We start from the raw sequence: 13,393 nt of genomic DNA, 5'->3' as shown, positions 1-13,393 counted from the left end.
TTATGCAGTTTGGAAACCATATCCTTGTTGTTGTCATCAAAAAATCCATTTGGTTGTTTTATGTAGACTTCCTCTTCCTGTATACCATTCAGAAAAGTAGACTTTACATCCATTCAGTAGACTTTAAAACCTTTGTAAGCAGCATATGCAAGTAGAGTTCTTACTTCTTTCATCCTTGCAACAGGGGCAAATGTTTCCCCATAGTCCAGTCCTTCTTCTTGAGCATAACTTTTAAAAACTAGTCTGGCCTTATTTCTTGTGATCCCACCATTTTCATCTAGCTTGTTTCTAAATACCCACTTGGTACCAATCACATTATTATTAGCTAGTCTTGGAACTAAAGCTTAAATTTTTTTCTTCTCTATCTGCTCAATCTTCTCTTCCATAACTTTACACTAATCATCATCTTGTAGTGCATCTTTCACTATTTTGGGTTCAATCTTTCTTATTAGACATGATTCATTTTTTAGTTTGTTCCTTGTCATTGGTCTAACTTCTTGTCACTAATAATTTGTTCAACAGGGTAATGTCTTCTCACATACTTGGATAGCCTTGGTTCTGTCCTTGTTTCCATGTCTAGTCTTTCAACTTTAGAGCCACTGTGCACATCTCTTTCATGTGTGCTATTTTTAAAATCAAAATGAGCATTTTCTTCATTCTGTAACTCAACTTCTGAATGCAACTCAGCATTGACTGGTAGACATTCCTTCATAGAAGTATACAAAGGATCTGTACTCTTCTAGTTTCTTGATGGATTCATCAACTTGAACTTCTATATGCTCATCAGAGTTTACATTTGCACTCTTGAAAGTTTTGTTAGCGTTAGTATTTAAACACTTATATGTTTTACTTCTAGTGGAGTATCCAAGGAATATACCTTTATCACTCTTTCCATCAAACCTACCATTTTTAGAATCTTTAAGAATATAGCACTTACAACCAAACACTTTGAAATGTTTTACATTGGGTGAGTGACTATACCATAATTCAAACATTATTGCATTTGTACCTTTCTTGATTTGTACTCAATTTAGATTGTAAACAACAGTACTTATGGCTTCTCTCCAGTACTTTAGAGAAACATTCTTCTCCATCATTAATGTTTTGGCATAGTCCATCACTAATTTATTCCTCCTCTTAGCAATTCCATTCTGTGGGGGAGTTCTAGGTGCTAATGTTTGTCTCTTAATTCCTTTATCATTGCAAAATGTCTCAAATTCTTTTGGTGTGAACTCTCCTCCTCTGTCCAATCTTAGGCACTTTAGACTCTTCCTTGTTTCTTTTCGAACCTTGACCAAATACCACTTAAACATTTGAAATGCATTAGATTTTTTCTTTAAGAACATGATAGTCATCATCCTAGAGTAGTCATCAACAAACAACATTATATATCTATCTCCTTTGTAGCTTTGTACTTCTATTGGGCCACATAAATTAGTATGGACTAACTCTAGTACTCCTTTGGAAGTATAGGTTTTGCTTTGGAAACTTGACTTGTTCATATTTCCTAGTTGACATTGTTTGCACATTGTATTGTTAAGCTTCTTCAGTTTGGGTAAACCTCTAACTTTCTTCAATTTGCCGATGCTAATCAGATTATCAAAGTTGACATGACATAGCCTTTTATGCCATAGCCACACATTATCAAATCTTACAATAAGATATGAATCATCCTCCATATCTATGTTAAATAGATTAGTCTTAGTTTGGTCTCCTTTTCTTATCAGATTTCCATCAATGTCATAGATTTTGGCAATTTTATTTCCAAATTCTACTTTGCATCCTACATTGTCTAATTGTGACACACTCTATAGATTGTAGTTCAATCCTTCAACATAATATGCATTATCGCATGAAATTTTCTTTATAAGCTTAATGGAACCTTTTCCTTTGATTAGACATGGAGCATCATTTCCAAATCTAACACTATTTCCATCATACTGAGTTAAGGTAATGAACTTACTTTTATCTCCTGTCATGTGATGTGAGCACCCACTATCTATGATCCACTTGTCATTCTTATTTACAAAGGTTACCAGTATTGTTGCCTCATCTTCATCTGACTCATCCTTCGTGGCTACATAAACTACCTCATCATCATTTTCATCATAATTTTCTTCTTCAACAATGTAGCCATTTTTGCTTTTGTCTTTGTAATCTCTGTTTTCATCTTCTCTTTTGTTCGTGTACTTGTTACCTTTTCTATAGCTCTTTTTCTATGTGCACCTTGTAGTAATATGTCCTACTTTGTTGGAATTAAAAAAAATGATAGGTAGCTTACCTTTGAATTTACATTTGCCTCTATGAAATCTTCTAGTCAGCAATGCTTCCAATTGTTCCACATCTTCTTCATCTATGCTACTATTACTGGATGCATATTTTATCTTTCTTTTCTTCTTCTTTGGTTTCACCTCTTCAATGTTTTCCAACAACAGCTTGGCCTTGAAAGCAGATTCAAGATTCTTAGGTTTGTAGTTATCAAAGTTGGATAACTCAAATGCAGTAAGTCTTCCTACTATACCTTCAAGAATTAGTTTGTTTCCTAGCATGCATCTCAACTCTTGGATGGCTGATACTCTAATAACATAGATGGGGAGCAAGGTTCTTAATACTTTGCTAATAATAGTTTCATCACCTAAATGACTAGCTGCACTTCTTATTGCACTTACTACTTCCTTTATTCTAGAGGCATATTGAGAAATGTTCTCACCTTCCTCCATTCTCATGTCATTAAACTTTACTCTGAGGATTCATAGTGATTTACGTAGTCAACACATGACATGAAAAGTCAACACATGACATAGTGATTTACATGGAAACCCAATTTGGGAAAAACCACCAGTAACATGCTACTCCTTTCTCACTCTTCTGAAGTAATGTACTGTGAAAGGTCTACCCTATTAAAGGCTACAAAAAAAACTATTAAATATGACTCAATTAAGGGATTTTAACCACCTTGTTAGAAGTGGGCCAGGTTAAAGGACTTTAGAACATTTACTTGAAATGTCACCCCATTAAAGGATTTACAAAATGGTTGTTAAACCAACCTAAGTTCAAAGGATTTTTCCCTAACTGATAAAATTTCTAGAGAGCAACAATTAGGGCTTTTGATCTAATATAACTCACAACATAACTTATAGATTTCAGATCTCAATTCAGTTCACAAATTTCCCTAGCTTTAGTCTCTGTAGCTCTAATAGCTTCTCCTCCTTTCAAGCTTTGTCTCCTTAAGTCTCCATGCTTGTTGTGCCAACGCAATCACCTCTTTGGTCACCTATTGAAGTAGAGTCTATGTACTACTCTTCCCTCTCAATACCTTCTCCTTGACACCACACACTCTCTCCAATCTCTCTTTGCTTCTTCACCTATAACTCCTTAAGTAGGAGTTTGGAATACTTTTCCCGCTCTAATATTTCACTCTTATTTTTGGGTTTTAATGGATTAGGTAAGATATGACATATCCTCCCCTTATCTTATTTCTTCTAGAAACATTATGTGGAATCCACTTGTATTTGCCTAAAAATAGTTAACCTAGAATTCTGCACCACCAGCTCAACATCCTTATCTTCCCTCTAGTTCCCAAAATTTGAGGTAACAAACTTATCAGTCGAGATCTGGAAAATCTTTGACTTTTCAAATAATGCAACAGCTTGACACTATTGACTTTCTAATGCTTGGCACATACTATGTTACTCGACACCTACTATGGATTCACTTGGCATCAACTAAGTTTTACTAATGCTTAGTATCTATTACATTTTATCTAGCTTGGCACCTGAACTTGCTTGGCACCTACTATTTCACTTGGCACACACTAGATTTTACATTTGCTCAACACTTACTGATTATTTGCTTGGCATGAACTAACTTGCTCGACACCCATTGATTAATTTAGTCAAACTTTGCAGATAGTTTTGTTATAACTTATTCTTCTAGAGTTTCTAAGTGTAGCCAACCTCTATATTTTCAAGTGTATTATCAATACATCATTTTACCATTGTCTTAACTGATCCTTTTACTTCATTAAAAAATCATAACTCAACCTTTTCTTTAGGTGCTTTTGTTACATCTTACTGATTAAATCATCTTCATCAATCAACTAAGTGATAGTACTTGGTTCTTATAAGCAAATGTCATTCTAATAAATAGTAAGTTTGACATTAGTGACAAAACAATGATTGAAAAAATTCTTTATCAACAATCTCTCTTCTTCAATAATGATATTTTCAATTAGATTTCAACATAACATAATACTTAAGAATAATTTTTAATAATAATTAAAACTATTTCCATAAAATATTGTCTATTTTTGTTGTTTTTGAATATATGTACACATATTTAGTCTTCTACACACACACACACACACACACACACACACACACACACACACACACACACACACACACACACACACACACACACACACACATTTTAAGTTATTATTTACTCATCCCCCCAATATTTTTCTCAAAGAGATCATTCTAATAATATAGAAAAATATTTTTTCCAACTTCAACATATTATTTTCTTAATCAAATAACTAACTATGACTAAGAAATTCCTATTCAAACAAGAGCTCTGTTAGAGCTTGAGTCCCTGCCTTTTGTGTAGAGTGGAAAACATATTTTAAAAGGAAATAAATAGCTGTCCAAAGATAGAATAATAGTGGTCATATGCGACAGTAGTAACGTGTACAAATTTAGCAAAGTAGAAGGGCAATATATTTGAAGAATGATAAAGTGGTAACCAATCTAAGATTCAAAGAAGAATAATAAGAATATGTACGGGAGGAGTTTTGAGAAATCAAGGAAAGTATCATGAGTAATAATGAAAACTATAAGATATAGTAACATACACATAATATAGTAGACAACACATTGTGATAAACTCATTGATAATTTATATGATAATAATACTTGTCCAACAATAACCAACCAACCAAAAAAATCATTTTTAAATTATTTTTGTAGGTTTTCCTCCACTATTTTCCAAGGAAACATAAAACTATGCCCAAGCCTCAATACATCCCCTTAATCCTAAATCAAAATAGTGAAGTATACAACCTAGTCCTGGACAGATAGTCAAAGTCAAGGATCCATTGAGATGTCCTTAACTTGGGGAGTTGTACCCTAGCTTTAATGTCTTTATGTCTTTTGAATCTCTTGATCTCAACCCTAATGCAAAAATATAGATATTGATATTTCCTTAGCCATTAAAATATCACTTTACTAATAATCATAAATTTTAAAAATATTAAAAGTTAAAAGTAATAATTTTAGTTGCTAGTTCAATTTACTAAAAATAAATTGCTAGTTCTAGAAAATGAACACACTCGGCTACTTGATTAGTGAAATGATTTTATGTAAATGTAATTGTTCATAATTCTAATTTGAAGAATAGTTTAAACCTAGTTGATTTCAATTTTATAAATATATTTTTGGAACTTTAAACTATTGGTGGCCAATGTGAACACAAAACTATGTATAACATAGCATGTTAGACCCCATAGTATAGAACTAAATAGCATTGTAATCATATCCTTCATAAAATTCAGTCCATATAAATCTAGCTCATGGATTTATGGAATGGTCATTAACAATATAGTACACACAAAAGTTAAAGGAAATTAAGAATAGTTAAACTATATCTATTCAAATGAAATTTGTATCATACATTCTTAACTAATTTATACCTTTTATACCTTATTGTAATTTTCCCATGTTTTAGCCTTCACGTTCTCCAAAGTCTAAGTGGAGGATAAGAAGAAAATAAATTAATTTCTTATAAAGTCATTCAATTAAAAATTAAAGGTGACTTTGTATTTAATTAATTTAATTATTTACAAGGGAGTAGCTTCTAGGGTATGTATTAATTATTGGAAGGACAGAAGCCTCTCGTGATTTAATTAATTATTGCTAGGGAGGAATTTCTAGGGTACGCATTAATTATTGGAAGGAGGAAGCTTCTAGCTCTTGCAATCAATTAATGTTTTAGTTCCTTCTAGAAGGATGAAGAAAAGGATAAATAGGGCTGAAAGTCTTATTGCTGATCATCGAATGATTATAACTGGCATTTGATAAGAGCTTGGATGTGTGAATCACACTCCCTTCTTTTGACAATAAAGGAGGTTCATTCTCTATTGTAACATTCTAGATGTCATTCCCTTAGGGTTTGGCCTTTGGAATACATCTCTTTGTAATTGATTGCAGCATTCTCAGCATTAATATAATTTTAGCCTTGGTTCAGCTGTGGGCATTCCTAGGTGTCCATTATAGTGGTATTAGAGCAATAAGTCCTGCCATCCTGTGGAGATCTTCAACATCTATGTTTGAGCATGCGACAAGGGCTTTATAATTTTTGCAATACCAGAGCAAGAAAAAGTAGGAGTTCTGACTCACATAATGAATGAGATAGTTCATCCATGTAGAGGGACACACAATCCAGTCATACAGACATAGAGGAGACATTCTTTGAACAAGACAACAATATGGATGATCAAAATGATAGGAGTACTGGTCTAGATCAAGAAAATACAATGCTTAGGTTACTGAGTTCATTAGAGGAGCATAATAGGCAAATAGATATGCGAATGGATACGATGATGCAGGTAATGGCTAAACAAATGGGCATCAATATTAATCCAAGTGATGCCAATAATGGCAACAAAAATGATAGGGGCTAAGACAACATTAATGGTAATAATAATAATGGGAATGAGGCTGATAACTTTAGACATGTTGCATACCCAACTTGAACAACTAGCTCGAGACCCCTTCTACCCACCTTTCCATCTAGATAACCAGTTCAACCAATTAATGAACCACAAATTATAGAGTTATAGGATCAGTTTAGGAGAGATTGGGAGGCTAGTGGGCTAGAGTTTTAGGCAGATATCTCTCTTAGAGATTACTTGGACTTGAGGATGAGACACATGCCCAGATTAGGAGGAAGAAGTCAAAACTTTGAGCTAAGAAAGAAAGTGGGGAAACTTTCTTTACCATATTATGATGCTTTCAGGAAAGTGACTACACGAGCTTGGGTGTAGAAGATGGATACTTACTTGCAGCTGAATCCTATACCTGAGGAGGAGGCTATAAAATATGCAACTATTCACTTGGATGGACCAACACATGAGTGGTGGCACCATGGCATGGTAACCTTGGGACATAACCAAATCACATCTTATGAGGAGTTCACTGAGAAGCTCATAGAGAGATTCGATACTAGGGATCTTGAATTACAGTTTAAGGAGTTGACACAACTCAAGCAGTGGGGATTAGTTGAAACATATATCAGTGAGTTTTGGAGATTAGCTGTGTTGGTCACAGATATTTTAGAGAGGAGGTTAGTAGTGTATTTTATGGATGGACTCTCAGAACCCTTGTGAGGTTGGGTCAAGGGATATGACCTAGGTATGTTGTAGGAGGCCACTAAAAAGGCTCGCGACTTAGCACCTTCTTCATTTAGGAGCAAATTTCAGCACAAGGATTCTTATATGAAAAGGGACAAGGACAAGGACAAAAAACCTTTTCACAAGGATACTTAGCCCAAAAGAGATAAGTTGGATAATGACACTTTGAATGATTTAAGAAAGAAGAAGTTATGTTTTCATTGTAGAGAGCCTTGGGATTTATCTCATAAGTGTCCCCTCAAGGCTAAGACAAATCAAATGGAACATTTCTTACTAGAAGAGTCACAGTCAGAAAGGGAGGATCTACACTCTGATTTAGATGAGGATAGAAGTATTGAGGGAAGTAGCATTCCTGAGGATGAGAAGTCATTAGCACGATTAAAAGGGGCTCAGAAGGCAATCACATTCAGGGTTAGAGGTACTATCCAAGGGCAGAAAGTGATCTCACTCATTCACACTGGGGCTACACATAATTTTATAGATGCACAATTTGTAGCCAAGAGAGGTCTATAGATTGAGGAGAATGTTGGATTTAGGGTTATGGTAGCTAATGGTGACAAACTATTATGCACTTAGAAGATATCTAATCTTCACATCAAGTTTGGAGATGGCTATGAGTTGAAAGATGAGTTCTATGTGGTAGACATGGGAGACTATGCTGTCATCCTTGGCATGGTATGGATGGCCTCCCTAGTAGAGTTCACATTTAACCTAGAAAAATTGGAGATGAAGTTTCAGCATAAGGGAAGAATTTTGGTACTTAGGGGACTTTTAGATGGAAGTTGCAGAGTAGTTTCCTTGAGAAAAATGTAAAGACTTTTTTGGCATGATAACATAGAGTGGGCAGCAAAATGTTTCACTATGCCAACTTCACAAGAGCCACAGGTGAAGAGTCATCCACTAGAGATTTAGGAGATACTTGACAGGCACACTAAGGTATTTGGCAAGATTCTGCATGGGGTTCCTCCTAACAAAGGAATAGAGCATGTTATTGAGCTTGAGGAGGGAGCCAAACCAGTCATGATTACTCCCTATCGTCATCCTAAGAAACATAAGGATGAGATAGAGAAGGCAATTGAGGAGTTGTTGGAAATAGGGCATATCAAGCCTAGTAAGAGTCCCTTTGCTTCAGTAGTAGTGTTGGTAAAGAAGAAGGATGGGACAATGCACAAGTGCATTGATTATAGGGCATTAAACAAGAAGACCATTAAGAACAGATATCCCATCCCATGAATAGATGAGCTGATTGACAAGTTACATGGTGCATATTTTTTTACAAAGATTGATTTACGGTTAGCATATCATTAGATCAAGATGAGGGAGGAGGACATTGAGAAGACATCTTTTCGGTATCACTATGGTCACTTCGAGTTTTTGGTTATGCAATTTGGGCTAACCAATGCCCCTGTTACATTCCAGAGCTGCATGAATTAGGTATTTAAGGTGCAGCTTAGGAGATTTGTTTTGATTTTCTTTGATGAAATTTTAGTCTTTAGTAAGACTTGGGAGGAGCATTTACAACATCTTGAGATGGTGTTGTCTACTTTGGAAAAAGAATCATTGTATGCCAAGGAATCTAAGTGTGAGTTTGGTATGACTAAGCTACTATATCTTGAACATATTATCAGTGCAGAGGGAGTTCGGGTAGATTTTGAAAAGATTAGGGCTATTGTTGATTGACCTACTCCTACGAATCTTACACAACTTAAGGGATTCCTTAGTCTCTGTGGATTTTACAGGAGATTTGTTAAAACATTTTCACAACTTGCTGCACCCCTGACAAGCCTTACCAGGAAAGGGGCTTTCACATGGATAGAGGCAGCTTAGAGAAGCTTTGATCATTTCAAGAAGGTGATGTCATCATGTCCAGTACTAGCTCTACTAGATTTCACAAAGCCATTTGAGCTTCATTGTGATGCATCAAGAGATGGGATCGGGGTGGTCCTAATGCAAGAGAAGCATCCCATTATTTTTGAGAGTAGGAAGCTTCATCGAGTGGAGAGGAGCTATTCCATCTATGATTGGGAGATGTTGGCTATAATGCATGCATTGGCCAAGTTTAGGTCCTACCTAGTTGGGGGAAAGTTTGTTATCAAAATTGATCACAACAGCATCAAGTACTTCATGAACCAATGTGATTTGAATGATAGACAAAAAAAAGTGGATCATGAAGTTGCAGGCTTATGACTTTGACATTGAGTTTGTTAAAGTTAAGAAGAATGTGGTTGCAGATGCCTTATCCAGGAGGCCTCATATTTGTGCTCTAGCTGAGGTTACAGGAGTTTGGAGAAATAAGATCACAGAAGAATATGTGAAGGACACTTGGGCTTCTAGAGTAATTACAGGCACCATACATAATGATCGCTATGTGGTGATGGATGGAATGATAAAGTTTCAGGATAGGATATATTTGATTCCTTCATCTCAGTTTAAGGAAGTAATACTGAAGGCATTTCATGATGCACCTACAGCTAGACATCCAGGGATCTTTAAGACCTGCAGGCAGATCTGTGAGCAGTTTACATAGAAAGGGCTCAAGGATGATGTTCAAAAGTATGTCAGGGAGTGTACAATTTGCTAGTAAAATAAGGGAGAGCACACATATCCTGTAGGGTTGTTACAACCTTTGCCCATTCTGAATAGGAAATGGGAAAGTATTTCCATGGACTTCATCACTGGGTTACCACGAGTACAAGGGAAAGGTTGCATCTATGTGATAGTTGATCGACTAATGAAGTTTTCTCACTTCTTTGCTATTCCATCCACTTATACAGCAGCATAGGTGGCTGATCTTTTCTTCAAAGAGATATTCAGATTACATGGGCTACCTACTTTAATTGTTAGTGATAGGGACAGTAAATTTATGAGCACTTTTTGGCAAGAGCTATTTAGGTTGTGTGGTACTTAACTTACACCTAGCACTAGTTATCGTCCACAGACAGATGGGTAGACAAAGATTGTGAATAAATAGGTGGAAGGATATCTGAGGAACTATGTGACTACACAGCAGAGGGCTTGGGTCAAATGGCTACATATGGGAGAGTACTATTATAACACCACTTATCATATGTCCATTAAGATGACTCCATTCATGGCACTGTATGGTTACGAAGCACCTAGTTTCATGGATCTAGTTTTGGGAGATAGTAGAGTGCCCAAAGCAAAAAACTTCTTGCAGGATAGTTAGGATATTTTGAGGGTGCTCAAGGAGAATATATAGCAAGCCCAAAATCAGAAAAAATTGTATGCTAACCAACACCAGATAGAGCATAGTTTTGAAGTTGGGGATATGGTTTACCAGAGGCTACAACCATATAGACAGTCATCAATCAAGAAAAGTGGAGCAGAGAAGTTGAAGCCTATGTTTTATGGCCCCTACAAAAGTTATCCGCAAGGTGGGTGAGGTTGCTTATGAGATAGAGCTTCTAGAGGATAGTCATGTGCATAATGTATTTCATGTGTCAAGACTTAAGAAAGCCATCAGACAAAGAGTTGCGCCTTCAATAGAAATACCACCATTAGATGAGGAGGGAAAGCTTGTATTAATTCTTGAGGCTATTCTGGATACTAGGGAAAGGACTTTGCGAAGCAAGTTGATTAAACAATATTTAGTCAAATGGAAATATCTGCCTGAGGAAGATGCTACTTGGGAGAGTGAGCAGGTGCTACAACAAATAGGCCTAAGATTGCTTGAGGACAAGAAATTTCAAGGAGGGCAAACCTATAATGTTCCCATGTTTTAGCCTTCACGTTCTCCAAAGTCTAAGTGGGGGATAAGAAGAAATTAAATTAATTTCTTAGAAAGTCATTCAATTAAAAATTAAAGGTGACTTTGTATTTAATTAATTTAATCATTTACAAGGGAGTAGCTTCTAGGGTATGTATTAATTATTGGAAGGACAGAAGCCTCTCGTGATTTAATTAATTATTACCAAGGAGGAATTTCTAGGGTACGCATTAATTATTGGAAGGAGGAAGCTTCTGTATCTTGCAATTAATTAATGTTTTAGTTCCTTCCAGAAGGATGAAGAAAAGGATAAATAGGGCTGAAACTCTCATTGTTGATCATCGGATGATTATAATTGGCATTTGATAAGAGCTTGGATGTGTGAATCACACTCCCTTCTTTTGGAAATAGAGGAGGTTCATTCTCTGTTGTAACATTCTAGACATCATTCCCTTAGGGTTTGGCCTTTGGAATACATCTCTTTGTAATTGATTGCAACATTCTCAACATTAATATAATTTTAGCCTTGGTTCAGCTTTGGGCATTCCTGGGTGTCCATTACACTTATGGTCTATTTTAATGTCATACAAGTCAATATTCTATAGAATATGTTCAAGTGTGACTGCTAATTGGCACCCTAATAATTGCATTTTTAATGACTTAGTATTCTACAGAATATGTTCAACTATGACAGGTAATTGGTATCCTAACAATTGTATATTTAATGACTTAGAAGTTAGTGGGCCTCTCAATGTGTTTTAAAAGGATGTCATTAAGGTTGAGGCAAGGGAATTGGATGTTGCGGAGCAAAAAAAAAAAGTAGCTTAATGCTTTTCTCCTCATTTGCTTCCTATGGAGAAGTGGTTATTTTCTAGTGTTTTATTTTAAATTATTTATTCCTTTAAAATATAAAAGTTTTCTTTGGTAATGGTTATGGATCAATACTTTCACATTGTGTTCAATAAAATCTTGGCCCCATATTCACTTACAAGGAGCGCATAACAATAACTACATAGTACCATTTTGTGATCACACTAATAACTATACAATCTCATGTTGTTCCTAATAAAACATGGACTAATGAATTTGAGTCAAAAATTATATAATTGAATCTTAATAGAAATATCATAATCTCTAGATTTCCTTGTAGATTTGATTTTCAACCTTTATTTTATCTTTAACTATATATTATTATCTTAAGAATCTCTTTACCTCTTGTACCAAAATTATAGAATAGCAAGAGCCATTTTTTCTTCAACTTTTGGAGGGGCACTAATCCTTTTCTTCAACTTTTGGAGTGACACTATTCAATTCTAGGATCAACACTTTGTGCAATAATTTACAGTGAGATCAACCCTCACCATTGCATCTGAGTGGTCATTCCAATAAATTTTCACTCTAAATTTTCCTATTTTGAGTAAAAGTCAAAACTAAGATAATTTTTTCTACAAATCAAATCTCTAAGGCTTAGTATGTAGTTTGATAATAGTTTTTGGTGATATTTATTTTCATATCTTTTTTTTTTTTCCAATTTTGTCATTTATGTTTTGGATTTGCAATTATTATTTTTTGTTAGAAAATTCTATGAAATTTTTTAGGCTTATTAGGTCTTAGTTAGTAGTTGTAGAATGTAGGAAGGGTATTCTCTAGGTTCCAGGCAGGCTAGCAAGAGCGGAGTGTGTCAATTTTTGGAGTAATGTCAATGATAGTGAAACTAGAAAAATTCATGCCATCTAATAACACCATCCTAATTTAGTACCAAGGGTTGCGAAACCCCTTAGAATAATAGGGTCTTCTATTTCATCCATAATGGATTTAAAGAATGAAACCATTAACTTGGAACAACATTTCCTTTCCTTATCCCATCAATACATTTTCTTTCTACCTTGTGTGCCTTATTGTTCTGTACTTTATGGATGTGTACGATCAAGTAGCCCCTAGGCCCTAGACGAGCAAGGAGTGATAAGATGCAAAAGGTGACAAGAGGCCCCACATGAAGGTAAGATGGCCAATTTTGGATCCATATCCAACAGAATGAATGTGCAGCATGGCCAATTTCAGCCCCATCCACTAGATGTTGATTGAGATGGAGATCCATATTCACTGCGACAGGGGAAAAGCTAGGAGCCTTATCAATATAAATTTAGTTTCATATATTTCAACAATGTTACCATGCTTGTGCATTCTAAGGCTCTTAATATAAATTTCAATTTTGATCTTCTTCATGTTTTATAGTACTTTCATTCCTTGCATAT

Source organism: Cupressus sempervirens, chromosome 4 (genome assembly GCF_028749045.1).
Source record: "Cupressus sempervirens isolate cs-2001-9-10 chromosome 4, ASM2874904v1, whole genome shotgun sequence".
Classification (NCBI taxonomy): Eukaryota; Viridiplantae; Streptophyta; class Pinopsida; order Cupressales; family Cupressaceae; genus Cupressus; species Cupressus sempervirens.
This window is presented reverse-complemented; position numbering follows the sequence as displayed.